This window comes from Muscardinus avellanarius (genome assembly GCF_963383645.1).
Source record: "Muscardinus avellanarius genome assembly, chromosome: 7".
Classification (NCBI taxonomy): domain Eukaryota; kingdom Metazoa; phylum Chordata; class Mammalia; order Rodentia; family Gliridae; genus Muscardinus; species Muscardinus avellanarius.
Window position 1 is genome coordinate 39,344,501 of NC_137793.1, and position 12,758 is coordinate 39,357,258.

The following is a 12,758-nucleotide window of genomic DNA, read 5'->3' on the forward strand; positions in this document are numbered from 1 at the left end:
TCTACGGCATTTAAAATTTAGCCAATACCTTCAATTCATCATACTGACTCCATTCGAATAGTATATTTCTTCCCTATGTTGATTTCTTCCTCTTTTTTCTTCTCTTTAATTAACTAATCAATCTGATAAAATTGGAAGGTCTATTTTTCCCACTTGCATTTAAAATAATAGTAATAATTTGTATGCATAATGCTATGTGAGGAGATAGTCACATTTATTTGTATAGCACCATTTCCCTTGAATTCTCATTCTGCCAGACTGGAGTAAATGGAAGAGTGCTTAGCATAACCAGCCCATGAAATAGAAACAAAGAGTTCTTATCAGCGGTACATAAAAGAGCAAATTGAAGAGTGAGAAATAGTGAAAACTTAACAAAGTGACTCATTTAGAAAAAAAGCTAACAATGTTGTTTAAATTGGGGCAGTCATAGCAAACCACCGTAATCTGATATCATGCTTTAATTCTCTAAATGCTAACTATTTGGCAAATAATTTACAGACCAGGCATATGATTTTAAGACATAACTCTTTTTTCATACCAGTTATTCGCTTTTATGTGTAATTTTGTATTTCCATTAATCAGGATATTTGCTAAGTATATTTGCTATCTCTGAAATACACACTGGCATTTTGATATGATCTTGAAGAATTGGAATATTCATATAACTAAATTGAGCACAACTTTTACTTTAAAAGTTCACAGCAAAAACTACATATCTACACCTACATACATATATAAAAGCACAAATAGATTTGGGCCAGCTAAAAACAATTAGAAATAATTTAGCTTCTTAACTTTAACTAATAGGTTTTTAAAATTCATTGGATTATGTTATTGCATTTTACAAAGCCTGCCAACTCCATCTACTTATGCTTCTTTGGATTTCTACATTTCTCTAGAGTAATTTTAAATTGCACATGCGATATATGTCATAGAAATTTATGAGGGATATTTATTGGAGTTATGGAATGGTCTCCATGAGATTTCCAACATCTGTGACCTCACAAACAAGCTACATGATGTGGAGTAGACAAGAATATCGATTATATCAGTTGCTAGACTCCTCAGAAGCTTCTGAACTACGATGAAAGTCAAATATTCAGATTCTCTAGGATTTTAAGTATTCGGCTATAGAGATGGTTATTACAGTTAATTTTAAATATCAACTTGACAGGAACAAGGATCTGGTTAAACATTTATTCTGAGTGTCTTCACGGATCTTTCCCAATGAGATTCACATTTGAATTGGTAAACTGAGCAAACCAGAGAGCCATTTCCAGTGTGGGTGGACAGCATCCAACCACTGCAGCCTGAAAAGAGAAAAAAAGGCTGAGAACGTGACTGCTCTCCACCTATTTGTTGGGTTTCTGTTTTGTGTTGTGTGGCACTAGGGATTGAACTGAAGAGCGTTCTATCTTTGAGATATACTCTAGCCTTTTTTTTTTTTTTTTAAACAAAGTCTCGCTACATTGCTGAAACTATCCTGGAACCTGTGATCCTCCTATCTCAGCCTCCCAGATACTGAGATTACAGGGATATGCCACCATGCCTGACTCTGTCTATTTGAAATGTGACATGGATCCTCTTCTGCCTTTCACACTCCTGGTTCTCAAGTCTTCAGTCTCAGACTAAAATCTACATCATGGACTCTCTGACTATCAGGCCTTCAAACTGCACCACCAACCTGGGCATCCAGCTTGCAGATAGCAAATGGTGAGATTTCTCAGCCTCCATAATCACATGATACAATTCCTTATTGTAAATGTTTTAAGTGAATAAAGTTTTACTATTTATATGTGTATATATAAAGATATAGCTATATCTAAGTGATTTTATTTTGCTGGAGAACATTACTAAAACAAAAAACTCTGGATAACCCAGAGCTATTTCAAGGGGCTCCCTGAGTTGCCTCAAAGATGAAAGTTAACTTTTCTTATAATGGAATAACATTGCTGCTTTCTAATAACCAGGGGCCTCTCACCATATATTCAGTAGGCTCATTGTTGAGAATCTATGTCATTGTAGAGAATCTACCAAGAATCATACCAACCACTAAAGATAGTAAGAAAAAGAAAAGAAAAAAAAAACATAGCTCTGCCCACTTAGAGGCTAAACCTACTGTCAAAGTCCAAGATGACCCATACTCTTCCTTAATTGAAGATGATGGGAGAAAATTTATTCCTCTTATCACTCAACAAAGATTGATTAGGTGCCTAATATATTAAAGACACTCTGCTATGTGCTGCGTACAGAGTAGCAAGCAAGGCAGAACTTGCTTTGTTCCCATAGAATTTACATCAAGGGAAAAAGATGAACAGGAATTCCATCAGCATTGTCATATGTGTTGAAAGGGGTAAGCCTGGTGCTAAGGGAGAGTACACAGATGGCACCCTGAATGGAGGGGGGTGCGGAGCTAGATAAAGAAGTTAAAGGTGACTTGGGGATGAAGAGAGGGGCTTGGGGGAGAGCATTCCAGTCAGACTGGAAAGCATTTGTGAAGACCACGAGACAGGAAAAGAACGTGACTTATCTAAGAAACTGATAAGTCGAGGTGGCTGCTTCAGAGAAAGGGGTCATAGGGAAGGAGGATGGAGAGAGAAGAGGACAGTCTAGTCAGGGCCTCACAGAGAATGTGAATTGTTTGTGTCTTGACCCAGCAGTCTCAAAAAGAATTCAAACAGGGAATAGTTGGGATAAGATTTGCATTACCAGATGTGGCACATGCCTGTAATCCCAGTACTTGGGAGGCCAAGAAGACAGGAGGATCTCAAGTTCAAGACCAGTCTCAGCAGCTTAGTGAGACACTGTTTCCAAATAAAAAATTAAAAAGGCTAAGGATGTAGCTTGAAGACAGAATCCCCCTGGAATAAATCTCCAGCATCACCACCACCAACAAAACAAGTCATCACTTTATCTGAAGCATATATGGAAAGAGGTGGTTAAAGGGGTCAGACTATACTGTTCAAATGCTGGTGATAACACTTGCTAGTTGTATGATTGTGGTGTGGCTAAACTCTCTGCATATATTATTTATTTGCTGTATTTTTTATCTGTCATAATACCAACTTGAGTTCTGTGAAACAAGGTAGTCTATCTAAAAGGACTGGTACAATACCTAGACTATGGCAAATGCTTAGAAAATGGCATCCCTACATTTCCATTTTCCCTGCCACTATCCTGACATCCTCTCATCCAGCAAATCATGATGATAGATGTGACTCTCCTACTCCACCCCTGGGGACAATATAGAAGGGTCCCATTTTAATTTGACCCTACTATATATGTCTCATTCAAGGCATGTCTCCCTACCTTTATCGTCTGTGTGGTGTGTGGCCTACTCCTTTACAAAGTTCATCACACACACACACACACACACACACACACACACACACACACACACAACTGTGAAGGTCAAGAATCTCATTCTTATATTACCTCCATTTCCCCTAAAATAAAAGAAAGGGAGCTCTTTTAGGGCTAATGGAAAATAATCACAAATAAGAAAGATAATTTAGAGTGTTCTTCAGGCTCCTTTGACGTCACTCGGTGTTAGAGGAGCCGCGACTCTAATCTTTTCACTTTCAGAAGGACACAGAGCCAGAAATAATGTCGCGCTCTTTGGTGTTCTAAAATGCTTTTGACTGAAACATTTGAGTAGTTGCTTATGCGAACAGAGTGTTAGTTTCAGCTGCTAATTTTAGAATTAAATGGCTTACATTACTACAAAATTTTAGCAGAACATGTTTTCCAAAATAAATGTCATTAAATCTACACTCCCACCAACTGATTAGACTTGAACTCGGGAAATATGGCAAAAACAGCAGAGCAGCAGAAGCAAGAAAAACACATGCTCACTTTATATGGTAAGAAAGCCTCCTCCCTTCCTCTCCCAAGAACACATACATTTAAGGGATGAAAAAAATAAATTCAGCTTCCCCTGATCAAGAAGATCCTAGAAAGTGCCCACTTGTGTTCAGTTCCAGTTGCGTTAGATATTAGTGAATTTAAATTGTCATGACTGAGATTTGCAGGTTTAAACTGATAATGAGTTTCTCTTTGTTTTCTTATTAATACCTTCTACCTGAGCTGAAATATTAAACCAGAGAGTTTTGCCAAGACAGGACAGGTCTATACCTGAGGGAAGTTGTACCACGAGTCTTGAAAATAATTTAAGTGTTGGCTTCTGGAGCTAAGGATCCACCTATCTTCACAGAGCTTATCTTTATAGCTCAGAGTTAATGAGCCATGAAGTGATCATTTAAGGGCCTGTGTCACAGCAGGGGCCAGATGAGTTTGTCACTGTGATGGCATTTCCTAGAAAATCATCTCAATTTGTACCGTGTACATTTAGAACAAGGGGGAAAAACTTCGTTCCTTCTCCCTACCCAGCACTTCCATCTGGGCTAGAAGTGGTGTCTGATTACACATATGGCACATAAACAGTAATGAAATTAAATGTGAACAAAGCCTTTCCACATACCATATTTAAATTTTGAAACATAGCCCAGTTTTCCTTCTATTTAAAATACACGGAACAACATGTTTTTAAAAGTCACATAGCTGATGACAGATGTGATGGTAACTGAAGGTGTTCTTGCTGTGTGATGGGGCCCAGCGCCATCAATGGAGAAGGCTATGTTGAGTAGACTGGGTCATGGCACTCAGTGGAGTTGAGTGTTTTTGTCCTAGCCAATCTATCATTTTAATAAAATTCCAAGCATAGCTTTGTTGTGATTTCATCCAGTACTAGCATCTGAACTGGTTTAATTTCAATTATTCTAGTGTTTTTATTTTTTTACAAGCCAAACCACAAGTTAACCAGAGACAGTTTATTGAAACTTGCATGTTCTCTTAGAAGTTCCCAAGCAAATCAGGGAACAAACGCAAGTTAAATAAGAGATGAATTTGTAGATATTGCCTCTAGAGGAGATTTGAAATTTATTTACCTAATTATGAGTGTTCCTACAACAAAATGGAAAAATTTGATTAAGACTACCTCTGATTTTATAAGACCAAAAGAAAAATTTTCAAATACCACACTCCAGCTAGTTGACCAAAAAGAGCAAAAATAAAAATGAACACGATTCCTGAAATCCAATCTTCCCCCAAAACACCTAAGACTACTGAATTATATCGCCATTTTCCTTAATGAGATTAAGGAAAATTCTACAAAGACCCTACTATACTATACAAAGTAAAATTTCTGAGGCAGATAAAATTGTATATATGAAAGATCAACCAATAGGAAGTTTTATTTTTCAGAAAGCCTTAAACACTTAATAAAATTATTGGCTGTCTCATTCTAATTGCCCAATCACACACCTTTACTCAAGCATCACACTTTCTGTCATGAAGTGAATTCCTTACAGCCTTGTCTTTGGGTCTCACACAATAAATTTAGGTAAAGAGCTGTTCAGAAATTTCTTTTAGTAATATAATTAGGTCAAACACTAAAAATATATCAAGGCTTTCAGAATGGACGCACTCAGACTGGATTCTTACTGTTCGGTGTTGAAGACGTGGCATGTGTTACATAAACATTTGAGTCATGATTGCTTTGGATCCCATTGTCTTCATTGTTCTTGGCTTCTATCTTCTAGAGATCACAAGAGAAAAAAGAAAGACAAAATTCAAAACATGTTGTGCTGAACTTTTTTCTCTTAATTTTTAAATCCATGCATATAAGAGGGCAAATAAACTTCTATGTTTCTGACTCATTTATACTTAACTCACTAAAATATTCTTTTTCTCTCTTTATTTTTTTAATATTTATTTATTTATTTATTGCAGAACTGGGGATTGAACCCAGGAACATTATACCTTCAAGCTACACCCCCCAGTCCTCTTTTTTATTCTTTATTTTAAAACAAGGTCTCACTAAGTTGCAGAGAGCCTCACTAAGTGGTTGAGGCTAGCCAAGTACCCATGATCCTCCTATCTCAGCCTCCCAAGTACTGGTATTAAAAGCATGCGACACCATGCCTGGCCTTTAGTTTTAGTTTTATTTATTTTTTATTTATTTGATGGTACTAGGGATGGAATCTAGAAGCACTCTACCACTGAGTTGCACCCCCAGTTCTTTTTATTTTATGTTCTGAAATAGGGTCTTGCTGAGTTGCTGAGGCTGGCCTCAAACCTATGATCCTCCTGTCTCACCCTCCTAAATGTTGGATTTACAGGCATGTGCCACCATATTTGTCCAAAAGTTTCTTCTTAAGAAAAGGACTAAACCCGGCTTGTTGGTACACACCTGTAATCCCAGTACTTGGAAGACTGAGATAGAAGGATCACAGGTTCAAAGTCAGCCTCAGCTACTTAGCGAGGCTTTCCACTATTTAGCAAGATCCTGTTTCCAAATAAAGAAAAAAAAATAGGGCTAGGGGTGTAGCTCAAAGGTGAGATGCCCCCTCCCGGCTCAACCCACAGCACTACAAGGAGGAGGGGTGGAGAGAGAGAGAGAGAGAGAGAGAGAGAGAGAGAGAGAGAGAGAGAGAGAGAGTTAGTTTAACTCCAGGAAGTCTTCTGAACCTTTTCTCTTTACACTCAAGTCCTAGTTTATTGACTCATGGCCTCTAAGGCTCAAGGTTGGTTGGCAGCTTTAAACCCATGTGCTTGAGAATAAGCTTGAAATTTCACAAGACAAATATGCTTTGCTGTGAACCCCTCTTTAAAGAATTCCAATTGAGCTTGGGGTATGACACGTTATGATTTCAACTTCAATCTTGAGTTGTAGAGGGAGTGAATGAGGCCAATGAGAACAGGCAAGAAAGAAACTAGAAGGAAGAGAGAAAGACAGGAAGTGAGTAATTAGGCTGGGATAGGGGTAGTGTAAAGAATGCCGGACCAGAGGTCCTGAGCAGCCCACCCCACCTATGGCTGCCCCTTCTATGGTATCTACTTCTGATAGCAGCAGGGTGTGGCAAGGAAAAAATGCTACATATCCAGTGTGAACCACAAAATCCACACTTATAAAAATGGGAGGGCCAGAATGTTTTAAGTTAACTGAGACAATTACTAGGTGTCCTTCTGTCTCTGACATGTCTGCTACTTCATGGAACTATCCCTGAAAATAAAGTAAACCATATAATTCAAGGAGTTCGATGATCCTAAGAATTGTCCCAACCTGGCCTTTTGTCTACCTCTGGATTTGGCCCTGCCCTCATCAACCCCAGAAAAATCATCTCAGTCCCTAGCTGCAGAATTCCTCCACCTTCCTGTATCTCTTTGTCCACTTCTACTTCCCTTTCCCACTGACTTTCTTCTGTTTCATGTTTCTACCAGTCCATTTCTCTGGATCACAGATCATCTGCTTTCTACAGTCTGTGTTTGGACATGAATTGGTTCCTTTTGTCCTAGCATGGGATTTGGCCCCAGAACACCTGCTGAGGTTTGTAGGCTCTGAAGCCCTTCCTCTTTTCAGTCACAAAAGCCCCAGTTCCTGGATCAAACAGTTCTAAAAGTCTATGCATGCCATATCATGAGACTTGGTTCAGATTTAACTGAAGGTCTGAGGGGTGTAACTTGAAGGTAGAATGACCCTCAGTTCAATCCTCAGTATGGAAGGAAGGGATGGGGGAGGGAGGGATAAAATCAGACAATCACATATTAATCTGTGATAATTTTTACTCAAGTACTTTGGTCTGAAAACATCCAATCTGAGGAAAAGGGAAAATTTATTTCCAGCCAACATCAACATACAGGAGTTTTTTGATAGATATGTATTTAGCACATTTTATCTAGAAAGAAAGTTGATTGAGTCACCAATCTGTGAAGAATACCATTTGTCCTTTTATGTGGAAAAGTTTTCATACTAGCTCTTACAAGATGTTTAATATGGATGGGCCAGTGTGAGGCTGTTGATGCTGACCTTACCAATCTTTCCTGTAAGAAGCAGAGTTAATGTGATGTATATTTTAAGTTTCCTGACTGGTGCCTTCACATTCTGGAGACTCCCTTTATGCTTCTGATGGTTTTGATGTCTTTTGGTCATTTCTCATGTTTATCACTTTAAAGATTTTGCAACCATGTGTGTGAGAAGCAATTTGCCAAGTTTCCAACCCCTCGGAATTTCCTTAGTTCTCCATTCAGAATCAGACTTAAGCTCTTCCAGGCTCTGTTTACTGCTAGCTAACGATGACTTCTTATCCAAATGGAGGAAAGATTTTTGAACATATATTAAAATGTGTGTATGATTTTTGAGACATCAAATAGCTAGAATAACAAGTCAACATTTTGATGAGTTAAGTGTAAATTAACTAAAAACATATGGACTAAATTCTCCTTGAAGCACAAATGGTTCCAGCAACCTAGAAATGCCTGGAAAAAATATGGCTTTTATTTTCGTGAACCCCCAAAGTTTGAAAAAGTCGAAGTAGTTAAAGATTAATTTCCATTTCTTTCCAGTTGTTGCTCTGGATTTCTTAATAGACTATATCCTTTTTAAAAAAAATGCTTTCAGCTTTTTATCCTGGATCATTTAAGAAATGGAAGTCCTTTCTTCCTCCTCTTTCTTATTCAAGGACGAGTTGGCATCTTCCAAGGAATAAGAGTATAGTCTGACAAATTAAATATTGAAGCACTGATCAGCCATGTGTTCTAATGGCTGAAACACTGGCAGTGTCAATAAGTCTCTGCGGCTGGTGTTCTACTTCTGTACTGCTTCCTGAGTTCTGGAAGACAAGTGCCTTTTGTACGATTAGAGTGCGAAGGGCCAATCTTCAAGAGGGAGCTTAGAAATGTCACATGGCCTGTTTTCAGACTATTTAGATTCTACTCTCCATGTAGCCATTGGGTTAGGCAAATTAAAAAAAAAAAAAAAAGCCTATGGTTGAAGGAAGCTTAGGGACAGCTGTCCTAGCACTTGGGTCAATGCCCTTCTAATACCAATGAAGTGATATTTTCCCTAAGCTTCTTTGAAGATAGCTTTCTGTCTTTGGGGGACAGGCATTTTGGGGATTGAAGCCAGGGATATTCACCTCCAAGATGCACACCCAGCCTTATTTTATTTTTTATTTTGACACAAAGTCTCACTAAGTTGCAAAGGACCTCACTAAATGAGGCTGGCTTCAAACATGTGAGCCTCCTGTTTCCCGAGTACTGGGATTATAGGTATGCACCACCATGCCCAGCTTTTATTCACCATTTTCAGTGATAAACGTAACACACAATTGTGTACCATGATGCATAAATTTTAAAGGAAAACAATCACATTACCAAATAATATGGCTATTAATAATCATATTACTAGTAATGTCAATTTTACTAGGCTAGTATATAAACCCAAACCTGTTTTATGTGTGTATATTTGTGTAGTTTTTAATATTTTTCACAGAAAAAATATCAGTTCTTAGCCAGGCATGGTGACACACGCTTGTAATCCCAGCATTCAGGAGGCTGAGACTGGAGGATCATGGTTCGCGGACAGTCTCAGCTACTTAGTGAGGCCCTCTGCAACTTAGTGAGACCCAGTTTCAAAATAAAGAATAAAAAACAGGGCAGGGGGTATAGCTTGGAGGTCAAATGCCTCTGGCTTCCATCCCCAGACCCGCAAAAAAAAAAAAAAAAAAAAAATAGGACTGGGGGTGTTGCTAGGAGATAGAATGCCCCTGGGTTCTATCCGCAGTACTGCAAAAAATTTTTTTAAAAATAAAAAATAATATATATATTCTTATTTCATCACAATTTTTACAATTTTTCTCTTCATTCAAAAGTCTCTCCATCCAATTTAAGCAGTTTTAGCTCAAACTACCTTTTTAAATCACAGTTTAATATTGCATCTCATTGTTGCCGATATGTTCAGTTGTCATTTAATAGATGGCTTCTTTTTTCCACAGAAAGAGTTTTTCTCTACAAATCCTCGCACAGATGTTCTTGCACTCTGAAGCTTTGATCTATGCAGTTTTGATGCCCAAGAGTAGGATGACTCAGCTAAATACTGTAAACATGTTTAATTTATAAAAGCTATAACGACATTACCTTCCCCCCAAAAAGTAGGTATGTATGAATGTTCCATTTCTCCATATTTGCTTTTGAATTGATGAATGATAGTATCTCTTAGCTTTTCAGATATTTTTATTCCATTAACTTCAGTTTTTATTGCCAAATTTTGATTAAAAAACTTATTTCTGTAAATTAAAATAATAATGATAATGGATTTTATTTTTAAATGCTTTAAATATAAAATTTTAATAGAGAACGAATTAAGCCATGTGTTGACATAGGAAGAAATCCACCACAACTTAAATAGCAAAATCCAGATGCAACATAAAACAAAACAATTAAGAACTCTCTCACAGGTGAGTTCTGAAGCAGTGGACTACAAAATGTGCTCACAGTCCTGCTTCTGGGTCCTCTTTTTGGAAAGGACTTTTCTCATTTTACTCCGAAGCCACATTTGTATCGTGTAGAGCTCCAAGAAGATGTGTGAAATTAAAAGCCTAATTTTTTTTTTAAAAGGAGCTGATTGCAGTACAGCTTATAATGGTAATATTGTTTTCTCAAAGGGGTAAAACCTCCATTTTCTTTCACTGGCAGGGTTAATATGATGATATGCTAGCATGAATTTGACCTTGTTTCCTAAAAACTGTCAGGCTTAGGATGATATTCCACAGAAAGAATGAATGCCAGTGCCAAAGTCTTCCGACTACTTAGTTCCTGGCTCAATCTAATCAAAAGAACTAGTTTAAGTCACATTGCCAGGTAAGGAAGTCAGCATAAGGAAAAGGCTTCCAAGGGGAAAAACTGTACCTGTTTAAACAGCATTTCAATACCAAGTTGCTATCCTCCTAAATGTTACTTTCGACGCTGACATTTGTCAGACTCCTCTGACAACTTTGACGTGAGCCGTGCTCGGTGTTTAACGATGACACGTATGTATGAGACTAATTTCTAAGTTGGCTCTGTGGTGTAATTTTATTCTTCAAGGATATTGCTGTCATTTGTAACTTTTCTTTCTGGGTGAAGTATGATGTGCTCTAGTCAATTTGGCATTTCAATCATTTAAGTTCCAAATGAGGTATCATAACAAAACCCAGCTTTATACATTCCTCATTAAAATTGTAGAAATATTTAGTTATACTTATCAATAAAATAGAAATTTTAGAAATAAACATTATATTATATGCTATATAATAGATAATGTGTTACTATAGTATATCTTAATTTATGTGTTATATATTAAAATTCACATTACAAATAAGTTAAAGGTTGGACTCTTCAGTAAATGTTGGTAATGCAACCAGGTATCCTCTAGGGAAAAAAAGCCAATGCTATTTTACACCAAAATAAATTCCAGATGAATCAAATATTTACACATAGAAAATGGAATCATAGAACTAGTAGCCAGAAAGAATTACTTTTATAGTTCCTAAGTTGGATAATCTTTCCTAACATGCTATAAGAATAAGAAACAACAAAATAGAAAACTGACTAGTCAGATTATATAATAAAAAACTTTATTTATATCAAGGTATACCATCAATAAGCCAAAGATAAATAGTAAATTATTTTAAAATGAAGCAGCAAATCCCAAATTAAGAACTAATATCCTTAACACATAATAAGCTCCTAAAAATCAATAAGACCAACAAATCAATAGAAATTTTTGAAGAGATAAGAACAAATGATGTAAAAATCTCTTGGAAATTTATACAAAATTCAACCTCACTCATAACTAGAAAATTGCAAATTAAAGGTGTGAAGTACCATTTTTTAATTTCTCGCTGTCAACAATAAACAAGTTACAATCCATTAGTAAAGCCAACGGAAAGCGGATATTGATAAGCAAATTGAAAGCGGAATGTTGATAAGACCGTAAGTCAGAACAATGGCATTTCAAAGAATTGCTCATATCTATCATAATAAAAATAATATTTGACACATAATTTACTTCTGAGAATTTATTTCACAACTAAACCAGTACATGCTCAAAATAACATGCATTTAAGGATATTTATTATCCCTCTGTTTGCAAAAAAATACTGGACACAACCAATGGAGTGCAGACTAAATAAATTATGTGCTTCCTTTTATTTGAATAGTATACATCCATCAAAAAGAATCAAACAATTCAATGAGTGCTGATACGTATGAATAAAGACACAGAAAATTAAAAGTTGAAGGTAGAAAACAGTATGCACATTGTACTACAAATTCTCCTGAAAATAAGACAGTAATATGCACACATATGCAGACAGAATGCCTCTGGGAGTAAAGCTGTAAGACATGGCGCAAGATCATCTCTGTGGAGAGAAGTTGAGTGCCCAAGGAACATGGGCAGGATGAAGACTTGCCTCTTACCTTTGTCCCATTTTGAAGTTTATCATTTCCCCAGAGAAGCATTCCAGGAAGGTCCTTTGTTCTCATTCAAGGATATTCCTTCCCACCCACTAGATGCAGAGGAATAGAAAAAGTAATCTCCTTCAAATGCTAAAAAAGATTTCCTCTATATATTAAATGTCAGCTACAGAAACTCAGATCATAAAGTTTTACCATCATCCACAGAAACAACAGGAGAATGTAATGAAAGAGAAATTCCTGTAGGATGGGAGGTAAAAGGAGAAAGCCATTGGAGGTCTAATGGCGAGGCAAGGAGAAGAGAATCAAGCAAGACACTGAGATTTCAGAGGTGAGTGTCCTCTCTGCTATTGGTGTCAAAACCCATGATGATGGGCAAAAATATCTAGATAGGATGGGGAAGCTGCAGATGGTTGAGTTTGGTTTGGTTACTCAGGTATACCCTGAGAAAATTACATAGCTCT